This window comes from Lynx canadensis, chromosome B2, assembly GCF_007474595.2.
Source record: "Lynx canadensis isolate LIC74 chromosome B2, mLynCan4.pri.v2, whole genome shotgun sequence".
Taxonomy (NCBI): domain Eukaryota; kingdom Metazoa; phylum Chordata; class Mammalia; order Carnivora; family Felidae; genus Lynx; species Lynx canadensis.
Genome location: NC_044307.1, coordinates 23,050,830 through 23,062,923, shown reverse-complemented (window position 1 = coordinate 23,062,923; position 12,094 = coordinate 23,050,830). Strand labels below are relative to the sequence as shown.

General features: G+C 40.8%; 1 protein-coding gene across 8 annotated transcripts in view; it reads left to right on the top strand.

Annotated features, from left to right (window-relative positions):
- FARS2 (phenylalanyl-tRNA synthetase 2, mitochondrial) overlaps positions 1–12,094 on the top strand; it is a 536,046-nt gene that overhangs the window by 45,644 nt on the left and 478,308 nt on the right. For 6 of the 8 annotated variants that reach the window (XM_032593129.1, XM_030314913.2, XM_030314911.2 and 3 more), the window contains exon 2: positions 5,866–5,952. The exons of the other annotated variants lie outside the window; for them this stretch is intronic. The gene's annotated coding sequence lies outside the window, so the exon portion shown is untranslated. The remainder of the gene's footprint in view (positions 1–5,865; positions 5,953–12,094) is intronic. 8 annotated transcript variants of the gene reach the window in all.

Sequence of the window (12,094 nt, the reverse complement as noted above, 5' to 3'; positions counted from 1 at the left end):
TTATGGGTGTTTCCACTCTTTCTCTCCAGCTGCTTTTGGGGGGAGTGTTTTTCCTGTACTCTTCGTCCTGTCTCTGTCCTCTCTCTGGAAGCAAAAACAGCTCCCTACTCTCTATGGCTTCTCTCTTCCCCATTTCTCCTCTCCACACCACGTACCTGCTGAGTTCTGTGGCTCAAGTTATGCAGATTGTTGTGTTAATCTTCAGATCGATTTTCTAGGTGTGCAAGTTGGTTTGTTGTTGATCTAGCTGTATTTCAGGTAGGAGAGAAGCAGAAAACTACCATGCTGCTCCACCATGTTGGACCCTCCCCTATAATGGTGTTTATAATGTATGATACTGTTTTGAAAAAAAATTAGAAATAGCTTGCTAAATGTTACATTTCTTAAAGATACAGGAAAATTGAATTTGGATATATCTATGTCATACTTAGAAATCTGGAACTGTTTGAATCTTTTAACACTGTTTTATCTACTTTTCACCAAATTATGGCAAATGACTTTGTGTAGGACAGACAGGGGCAGTAATAGTCCATAAGTTATGCTTTCTTGTATATAGGTTTCTGTAGTCAAGTGGACTTTCTACACAAAGTTGGCACGTTCTGTGGACATAAGATGTGGTATGTCACTGATTGCTATTAAGTTATCACTGGGATTGCAAGTTCCATTGGAGAAAAGAGCATCAAAGTCATTTGGATGTCTTTTATTGACAACTGAAAACGCACATGCAGTGTATTTATTTGCAAACATTTAAAGTTTGAAATCAAGGTTGCCTAGATGAAATAAAACAGTTTTTCTTTTCCCTTAAGTTTATTTTGAGGGAGACAGAGAGAGGACATAAGTGGGGGAGGGGCAGAGGGAGAGGGAGAGAGAGAATCCCAAGCAGGCTCCATGCTCTTAGTGCAGAGTCCAATGTGGAGCTCAAAGTCACGAACCAGAAGTTCATGATCTGACCCGAAATCTAGAGTCAGACACTTAATTGAGTGAGCCACCTAGGTGCTCTGAAATAGGAGTTTTTCAAGCAGAAAGTTGCTCATGTTGAATGTAGTTCAGTCTTTTCTACTTGGATGACAAAAACTTTAGGCTGACATGTTTTGGTGACCTGTGATTGGTTAATGAGATCCAACTTAGTTGGTGATATCCCCTTTCATCCCCTGGGGGTTGATTAAAGAAATTCTGGAATGGAAGCACTGTGCTAGTCTTACATGGAACATTTCTTTCCACATGGCTCCACAAGAGCATATGCAATATGGAAGAATCTGTATCCTTCTTGCTTTTTTACATTCCAGAAACAGGTGTAGAAATCTTTGTGGTGTGGTGTGTGTTCACCATTGGGAAAAGAGCTTGATAAGTATTTCCCTGCCAGGTGCCTAGTTATTTTCATAAGTTCATTCCTGTTGATGTGATCTGATATAAGGAACTTAGTTTTATCTAGTATAAGAAACTGCTGCTTAACCTTGATTCTTTCTTTTATCTTTGGAATTTTAGTAGAATGTTGCTTTTTAACAAATTGACCATCTTCTAATCTTTGTTTCAAAAGCCAGTGCTGCATAAAGTGCTTCTCTGAAGGCAGTGTGCCACAGGGCTGGGCGGGAGGTCAGTGATAGTGGTTAGTGGTGCTTCCAGCTCCCCAAACCATTCCATTTGGGGGGAAGAAACCCTTGGACTTTTATAGTTTGTAAGAAAATGAAGTACAAGGTCTCTCATAAAAAATGTCATTTCTTCTGTTGTTCTTAGTGTGCGATTTGCCTTTTATCGTTAGAATCAAATTTTGAAAAATTTATTTGGTGAAAAATAAGCCTTATGAATGAATATTCATTCATTAATTTTGCAAATATGTAGTAGCTGAACATACAAATTTAGTAAGATGCATTTCCTTCTTTCAAAGAGTGCTTAGTTTATTGGGAGAGATAAAGTCAACATCTCCAACAAAAACCAGTGATCTATAGGCGCATGGTGCTGTGGCTGCAGAATGGAGGGTTACTTTACCTGGAAAAGTCGAGTCAGAAAATCTTTTCACAAGGAAGTTCTCAGAATGCACAAGAGTTAATCAGTCAGAGAGTGGAAGGGCTTCCCTTGGGTGAGGGAGCTGTGTTTGCATGGATGTGTACTTCTGTCTGGCTGATGCTCTGGGAGAGGTAGTTGATGGCAACACATGGGGTAGGTCAAATATTCAGGAAATAAATTATGAAGATAAAAGACGTCAGATTGTTTGGAAAAGTTTTAGAAGAGTGACCTTATGAGACTTTATTTTAGATAATTTTGACAGTAGGCTGGAGAGCTGGTCAGAGCCACATGTGTTGATTGGAGACAGAGAACTGCACTTGTGTATTTTGGTAATGAGAGATGATTTATGTGAGAAATGATGGGAAGACCTGGACTAGCAGTAGTGGAGGAGATTGAAGGGGAGACACAAACCCTAGAGATTGGAGTTTAGAAGCCCATTGACTGCTTGCATATCAGGAATAAAGGACAAGGACTAAAGGATGCCTTCCATTTTTCTGGATTGAATAACCAGGTGGTGGTTGGTAGCATTCACCCATGTAGGAAGAGCATGAGCTTATATTAGATTTTGGATGTGTTGAGTTTAAGGTGCCTTGGCAACACCCAGGCGGAGAAGTCCTGCGTGTGTAAACTGGAGCTCATGAGGGAGACCAGAGATGGAAATACGGAGATCTGACAGAACTTGACACATAATTGGTAACTGAAGTCAGTGGTATTCAAAAGGGACCAAGAATGGTATGTAGTAGATATAGAAGAGAACAGGGCTGAAGATGGGGTCACTGACTAATAGGGATGATTGGAGGATATGAGTCCTTGAAGGAGATTGAGTAGGAGTGTTCAAAGAGGTAGGAGGAAGGTCAGGAGAAAGGCCAAAAAAACTGAGGGAAGGCATGCTTTGGAAGAGGGTGTGACCAGTAATGTCAAATGCTACAGAGACCTCAAGTGAGATAAGCACTGAAAAGTAACTGGATTGAATAACTGGAAGGCCTTTGGAGACACTACTGAAAATATTTCTATTGCAGTGGGACATAGAACCTATATTTCATTGGGTTGAGGAAATGAAGATAGTATGGACTTAATGTTTAAGCCTCAGTGCCTTCTTAAGAAATAGGGAGATAGACAGTGCCAGAGGGGACTTGTAGCTGGATGGGTTTGTGGGTGCTTGTTGTTGTCATGGAAGAAACTTGAGCATTTTTGTATGTTGAAATTAATTAGCGATAATGCTTTGGCCTGCGCAAGCAGAAAGATCCTTTTTCCATTGAAGTAGGATACAAGCAAGAAAGATGGATGCCAATGAGGTGAAGATTGAGTGTGTGCTAGGAGAAGAGAAGGTGAGAACTGGAAAGATTATTACTTGGTCATTCTGTACCTCCCCATAAAGAAAGATAAGTTATTTAAAACCAAAAGAAAGCCATGTGGTTTTTATGATGAAGAAACTAGTTTCACTGCATAGAAACTTGGGTGATTTATAAGTCTTTAAACCCCAGTGGAGGAAAAGTTATTACTTAATAATATCATAGACATTCACTTTTATTTAAAGAATCCTGGTAGAAGACAAACTGGAAACTCCATGTGCTGTTTTTTTCTTCTACCAGAGGGTTTACTCAAATTATATTCCTGTCATTGGCATTTTGGAGCTTGAGGACAATAGCACTGTTACAACATGAATTTTTAGAGCCAATTTTGACCACAGTGAAGTGACTTTAAAGGCTGAAGGTCAAGAGTATGATTGATTGGGTGATTACAGTTCCTTTTAAAACAAATTAGAGGTGGCAGGTTTGCCATGGGCGAAAAGTACTGCAAGGAAATGAATCTCATCAGCATTTAAAACTTCTTAGATCATCAAAAAAGAGTTTAACGTTTAAAATATAGATACACACACACACACACACACACACACACACACACACACACACACGGGAATGACTTGCATTAGTAAGTCTAGCCTGATTTTTCTGTTAAATAATATATAGGCACAAATTGGGTATGTTTTTTATTTTTAATTTAGGGACTGGTACCCTAAATGTTGAATGCATTTATCAGTTCAATTTATTTACCTTCTTTGTCTTTATATTTGGGGTCTTCTCAGTGATTGGATTTGTGGTTAGTCATTTGTGTTTGGGATTCCTGGTTTAGAAGGAGGCAGGGGTACAAGAAGGAATAAGGACTAGCGTTAGGAAACACTTCCTTCCCCAAAGAAGGGACAAAGCATGGAGAAGGATATGTGGGGGTGTCTCTCATCATGGAGCAAGATGAGATGGTGGTTTTGGAGAACGAATATTTCTCAGGAAACCAATATGTGTTAGACACCAAGCTATGCACTTTCACGTATGCTACATTCTTACAATTATCTTGGCAAGGTAGATACTGAAATTATTTGTAGTTTCAAAGGAAAAAATAAAAGGAGGTGAGAAGATGCCAGAAAAGAACTTTTAAAAGTAACAAAAAGTAGTGATGATGATGACAGTGATTGTTACAGATGAATATTGCTTCAGTGTAGCCAATTGTGGTGCTTTTATTCTGATATTTTAGAGAGAGAATGTAGAGTCTTTGGCAGAGTGAAAAAGGTTAATATTGGTTATTAAGCTGGTTATATGAGGGCTAGTTGAACTCTCTACTTTTGTATACTTGGAAGTTTTCATACTGATAGTTTTTTTAAATGACCGAGCAAAGAAGTAAAATAGTCTTGGTTTTGACAGAAAGTGGGAGAACATTTATGAATAGCAGGGAGACTTTCCTTCTTTTTTCTATCAGACATAAGTGACAGCATTAGCCTTTGAACCCATTTTTTGAGGCAGAATTACTGACAATCCATTTAGGAAATGAAGACACTAAAATCAGGTTTTTTTGTTTTGTTTTGTTTTGTTTTATTTAAATGTGGTCATCTCAGCTTTATGTGTGAAGACTGTGAAGTTAGGTGGTTTCTTCATCTTTATCTGTTGTGTGAAAGTTTTGTCCCAGGGAAGCAGCATTTCTATTACAAGGAAGGCCTGGACTGGAACTGTCTCATTGCAGAAGGTATACAGCTCCAAGGGGGGAGGGGATCAGAATGTAATCAGTGAGCATCTATTTCTGTAGTACACAGTAGTGGGGACTGGAAGGAGCAACAAAAGCAGGAAAATAAGATAGTAGCTAATATTTATGGAGGGTTTACTCTGTGCTGGGCACTCTCTATACACTTTACTTATATTTAATCTTTACAATGTCTCTAGAAAGTAGGGACTATTTATTCTTTCTTATTTACGTTTATTTTTTTATTGTGGCAAAATGTACAAGACATAAAAATGACTGTCTTAACTATTCTTCAGTGTACAGCTAAGTGGCATTAAGTACATTCACATTGTTGTGTAAACCATCACCCCATCCCTCTCAGAACTTTTTTGTCTTCCTCAGACTGAAACTCTGTACCCATTAAATACTAACTCCTAATTCCTACCTCTGGACCCTCCCCGCCCTGCCTCCCCTTCCCTCCTCTGCCAAGCCCCTGGCTACCACCATTCTGCTTTCTGTCTCTATCAATTTGACTATTCTAGGGACCTCACATAAGTGGAATCATACAATATGTGTCAATTTGTGACTGGCATATTTCAGCATAACATCTTCAGGGTTCATCCATGTTATAGCCTGTGTCAGTTTCCTTCTTTGTTAAGGCTGAGCTGTATTCCATTGTACGCATGTGCCACATTTTGTGCAATTATATGTCCATGTCCTCTTGGGTTGCTTCTACCTTTTGGCCCATGTGAATATTCTGCTATGAACATGGGTGTAGAAATATGTTTGAAATCTTGCTTTCAGTTCTTTTGGGCATATAGCCAGAGGTAGAATTGCTGGCTCATATGGTAATTCTATGTTTAATATTTTTAGGGACCGCCATACTACTTTCTACAGTGGCCTCACCAGTTTGCATTTCCGTCAGTGGTGTGCCAGGCTTCCTATTTCTCCAGATCGCAGGTAGGTATTATTCTTATTTTAGTATTACAGAGGAGGAAGAGAAGTGCAAAGGTTGAATGGGCTCACACAGCTAACATGTGCAGATCTGAATTGAACCCTGTAGTCCAACTCAGAACCTTTGTTATCCAGGTAAGATGGGGCCCAGAGAGGCTCAGAGACATGATTAAGGGCACTATGCCTAATAGAGTATCCAAGCCTGGATTCAGACCCAGGCAGTTAAGCACTGTTAGATTTAGTGGTTGGTTTTTCTTTTCTTTTTCCTTGTTTTGTTAAAAATGGTCTTTAAAAAAATTCCACATTTCGTAGAACGATACTAATTTTTGAATATCTCTAAATAGTTTTTTTCTGCCATTCTAAATTTATACTTTAAACTGTTATTTAAAATAACCATCTTAAGAGATGTATGTGGTATGTTCTGTTTTCTTTTTATTCGGATTTCTTGGGCAATATTTTGCCTTTAAATGTTTTGAATAAATATGAAATGATTTTGGTGGAATTTTTTATACATCTTCACTCTGCCTCCTCCTGCCAGAAAGTTTGCCTTCAAATAAAACCAAGCAAAATTATCTGAAGCCAGATTTAAATTGGGGGAAACGACGAGGGTATGACAGTGAAATTTCCAGCTTTCTCACCAGAGGAGCTAGGAAGTGTACTTATTTTTTTAATCCCCGTGTGTGTTTTGCTAAGAGGTGTGCATTCTCCCTCAGAGAGTAGTCATCTAAGGGGGTGTTGTGGCATTCTGAAAATAGTGCCCTTCCTTGGTAATGCTGGCTCAGGGTGGCCTATCTCCAGAACCTCTCCTGCCACTGCCAGGGAGGCCTCCTGTGAAAACAACAGATCTAGGGGCCTCTTTGACCCTGTTCATCTAGGCAGGCCATCTGGGTGGGTGACTTCTGTGCTTCATTTTAAGACTGGGTGGCTGGGTGTGCATGGCCTTAAGTGCCCTCCCAGGTTTGGGGGTAATGGATTGTATAGTATAGCATTATACTGGGTGTTGGCTTTAGATAGAGACTCCTGGTCCCCTTGTATCAAGGGTCCACCATCGGCGAAGATGAACAGTCTGATCTGGAAGGTATCTTTAGAATAGTCACTAATTCAGTGGTTCCTGACCTTGGTTGTACACTGCACTCCACCTGGGGAGCTTGAAAAAATGATGATGCCTTAAAAAAAAAAAAAAAAAAGGAAAAAAAAGAAGAAAAAATGAGGCCTGAGGCCCACTTCAGAGATTCTGATCTAACTCGTCTGGTGGGTGCCCTGGCCATTGGGATTTGTAAAAACGCTCTACGGATAATTCTAATGTATGGTTAAAGTATAGGATTGTTGTTCTGATTTCTCTTGAGTACCTGTTTCTTTGGGCTCTAATTAAGATTTCTACCACCACAGAAGATACAGAAGGTCTTTTCTCTAGTTGTCCTTATTAGCAAGGTTTGCTGGAATATATTTCTTATAGACAAAGGGACTCTCTTCTGTTTTGTTTATCTGTGGTTGAAATTTATTTTCATATCCTTATGGAGTATGTATGTCCTCATATTCACACAATGTTGTGCTGTTTGCTGTGGAGGACAGATCTTATTCTGCAGAGGCTTGAGTTTAGGAATAGAGAGGAAAGACAACAATTTGTTTTCCAAGATTTCAACGCAAGCTCCAGGTCGCTGAGTTCTAATGGCAGTTTCATTTTGTAACTGAAGACTGTTTGTGACATCGGAGCTGATGTTTCTGCAGTTCTGGAAGTCTTCTCATTTAGACCCTTAGTACCTGTAGTGCCTGCCGGCCTGTGCATTTAGACACTCAGCCGTATCATTACTTTGGGAAATCTGGCTGTATCTGAGTAAACTGCACAGTCAGTCTGGTTTAGAGGAATGTTTTGTCTGAGCTTCTCCTGGGCCGTTTTGAGTTTATTTAAAAAGGCAGTGAAGGATCTGGCACCCTCCTCCCTGTGTTGTACTGTGGCTTTAAGATTATTTGGTTGAAACTTCATCAAAGTCCAGAGATGAGATTTGGGGTTGGGGAACCACGTATTCTCCTTGCTTTGATTTTGTTTTAAAAATGAGTATTTAGATGTAAAATTTTCTAACTTCGTCATTGTTTGTATTCTGTGTGTTTATGAGAGCTCTGTCAGCGGTTGAAGCAGAAAGGATATATGACCTGTGGTGCTTTTCCTGCTGTGTATCAGAGACCTCACTTAAGGGTAGAAAATGTTTGTGTTACTCCAGTAGTGGAGGACAAGGACTTCCTGACCCACTCCGAAACCTTGCAGATACGGGCAGAGCAGAGAAATCTGTACAGGTATATGTGTATGCACTTAGGTATATATGTAGTATAAACATACATGATGTTATGTTTATTTGTATTCATACATAGCTGCTAATTCAGAGTGATGCAGGAAATTCTCTTAGGGACATCTGTCATTCATCCTCCTTGGTTTTTTCAAAGAGAGGCACATTTGGGTTTGATCTAGCATTCACATTTAGGTAATTTCATAATGGTTGTGGGGGCTGGAGTGGGGAGGTGGCTGTCTTCTCCCATTTGTGTGGATTTCTCCTCTTAAGTTCATTACCTTGGTGACAGGTTTGTGTGGAGGGGTGGAGTGAAGGCCTGATGGGTGAGGGGGACTCATTGCTCAGATCAAAGGCAAGGGCGTCTGTTCATTTCTGATGTCTTAGAAAATGAAGGCTGTGCTTCCCTGCAAGGACCTGAAGGGGATCTTGGATCAGTTGGAATGATTTTTTTCTGCTCTGTACTCTCATTTGATTCTCCATCACCTTCCCTCTAATTATTCCCTGGTTGACCTCCAGGGGCTAATTAGTTACACATGTCACTAAGAAAAGGTCAAGGGTTGTAACAATGGGGCACTTAATTTTCTGTCACCTTAACTTAGTTTTTTTTTTTTTTTTTTTTTTTAAATGATTAACATCACAGAGTTTTTTTAATGTTATTTATTTTGGGGACAGAGAGAGACAGAGCATGAACGGGGGAGGGGCAGAGAGAGAGGGGAGACACAGAATCGGAAACAGGCTCCAGGCTCCGAGCCATCAGCCCAGAGCCTGACGCGGGGCTCGAACTCACGGACCGCGAGATCGTGACCTGGCTGAAGTCGGACGCCCAACCGACTGCGCCACCCAGGCGCCCCATCTTAACTTAGTTTTAACATGCCAGATGTTTGAAATGAAAAGGCAGCAAATTCTCTTTAACAACATGTGGAGAAGGATGTTCTTCTGGCCCCTTCTTCTAGTCCCAGTGCCCCCTCAGGGGCTTTCAAAGCCAGGACCATTTCTAAGGGGAACAGTTCAGAAATGGTTCCCTTCCCTCAATGGTAGTTTGTGGCATCTTCATATAGGAAGTGTAGAATCAAATTTTATATTACGGTAGGATGGGAGGGGCCACAAATATAACAGTAAAACCATGGTGTTTTTTTGTAAAACTAACAAACGTTCCAATCTTATTGAAAATGGGGATTATTAAACAAAAGTAAAGCTAGTGTCGGATGCTTACAGTGAGCCATTCACTTCCTCTATGTCAGTCAGTCTCTGTTAAAAAACCAAGATGAGTAAGACATGGTCCCTCCCCTCTAAGAACTTAGTGAGAAGCTCCTTGTGCCATTTATCTTCTTAGCTGTACACTCTTCCATCGTTACCATCATGCCCATCTCCCTCCTTGTCCACTTATAAATGCCAAGATGACAGTTTTGTCACATCTTGGTGCCCTTTCTTTTTGGAATGCAGGGTGCTCTTTTCATTGTGGCACCTGCTACTCCTATGTGTGGTCCTAACATAGTGGTTTCAGGTACCTCTCCCCACCTAGATCTGTGTTATCACAAGAACCCGAGGTGACTTGGGCATACAAAATGGTTCTGCTTCAGTTGGGCTAAATGGGTCCCGAGAATCTGCGTTTCTAAGGAACGCCCACGTGATGCCAATGCTTGTCTGTGCACCACACTGGGGATAGCAAGCCTTTACCCTAGAAAGCCTACTTAATCTATGCCAGTGCCAGAGAGAAGCAAAGATGTTTGACTTGTCTGCTAATGTGGGATAGCATACATAGCTAACCAAATACCTCTACCTAAATACTCTCATGGGGATCAAAGTTAAAAAATGTACCTGTTTCCTAGGTGCTAGATAGAGCTCTCAGAATTTTGTTAATATACTTGATACAACAGTTTTATATCTGTTTATAGATGGGAAAATTGAGGCGCAGAGGGATTAAGTAGCTTGACCAAAGTCACATTAACTAACAGGTGAAAGCACAGGGCTTGAACGCAGGCAGTATGACCTCACCATCCCAGCTTTGAAAGGATTGCTGTGTGCTCCTCTTTGTCTAAGGTGTTATATCTGTGGGAAGTGGAGTCAGATCATGGCTCAGAAATGAGTGTCCTCGGTTTGGATAGTAGGGTTCCAGAGGGCAAGCTGTTTCCAGGTGTGTGGTTGGTATAAGGTATAACCAATAGAGAGTGGGCCATGCTATTCATGTTTAATGGGCAGGAGTAGTGGAGGAAGGGAGACAGGCCAGATGCTAGTAGTTGAGGAACAGAGGGCATGTGTAGCAAACTTTATTTTAGCATTATGATGCATCTGATACTATGGTTTACATTCGTTATTTCTTTGAAACTGATAATGATCTTATGGTACAGGTACAGATTTTAAAGATAAAGGAACTGAGGTTTGGACAGATTAAGTAATTTTCCCAAGGTCTACAGAGAGGAAGGTAATATAATTTTAAATTTGAAGTCAGTTGCTCTGTGGCCTTCCAGGGCAGGGCCTTAGAGTAGAAATTAAAATATAGAGGGGAGGTTAGAACTTGGTTGTTGACACTGCATTGTAAATGAGGTGCTTGGCCAACAGATAAGTGCAAGACACAAGAGCTGCAAAGCAGAGAATCTACAAGACTCACTCAGTGTTGGCCCTTTAAAACTGGCCTGGAGTCCCCCAAGATCTCCCAGTGTAGGGGCTGGTCCCCAGGCTGGACACAGGGCTGAAACTGCATGTAGGGTTGAATGGCTCCAAGTTTAAATCCGTTTCCATCTGTTAGGATTAAATATTCTTCCTGACTTCCTGCTTCCTTCATCCCTGAGTCAGCCCAGGAGAGGCCAGTCCTGCTCTTACTTTGACTCCTGTCCCTGGGACACACACCCTCTGCTGCCACACTCTGCTTCCCTACAAGTGACAGATGTTTCTGCTTCTTCCTCCCATCTTTCTGATTATTACATTTCTTGCCACAGACATTCCTCATTGCTCCAAATGTGAAAATCCGAGCTTATTTCCTTAATGAATTATTGTACAGCCTCATATGACCCCATATAAATCTCTTTAACAGAGAACTAAGCTGACAGCATGTGTGGTGTGCTTGGGGAATTCTCTGCCTCAGGATGCTCATAATGGAGGGAGTTGAATGGGGTTAGCTGGTGGCACTGCTCATTTTTTGGTAATCGTTGACAATATGGGACACCTCCAGAAGGTTCTCCATGAAGCTGCTCTGTGCATACGAATTCCAGACCCTCATGCAGTGTGAAATGCCTCTGGTCCCCTTCCTCTCTGGTAAGAGAGCAGGCTTTACTCTCTGATGTGGCCCCCTTTCCTCTTTATTCTTAAGATTAAAAGCCTGCCTTCCATTTTTTCAAAAGGATTCTCTCTCTCTATTTTGTAAATGTTTATTTGAGAGATGACAGGGATAGAGAAAAATCCCAAGCAGACTCCATGCTATCAGTGTAGAGCCCAATGTGAGGCTCGATCTCACGAATCATGAGATGATGACTGAGCTGAAATCGAGTCAGTCACTTAAGGGCACCTGAGGGGCGTGTAGGTGACTCAGTTGGTTAAGTGTCCGACTCTTGATTTTGGCTCAGGTCAAAATGATCTCTCTCTCCCTCTCTGTCCCTCCTCCGCCTGCCTGTCTGTCTCTCAAAATAAATAACATTGAAAAAAGAGTCTGTTGCTTAACTGACTGAGCCACCCAAGCACCCCTAAAATAATACTATATGACAAAAAGATAAGAAATAAAAAGGGGAAAAAACACCTCCATTTACCATCCTAAAACAGTGATTATCAGTTTTTAAACTTTTCTGCAATGATTTTTACATATTTGTGCCTGTTGTTTTTTGTCTGCATTCCCCTTTATTGCTACATAATCTACATCATTACCATTTTAA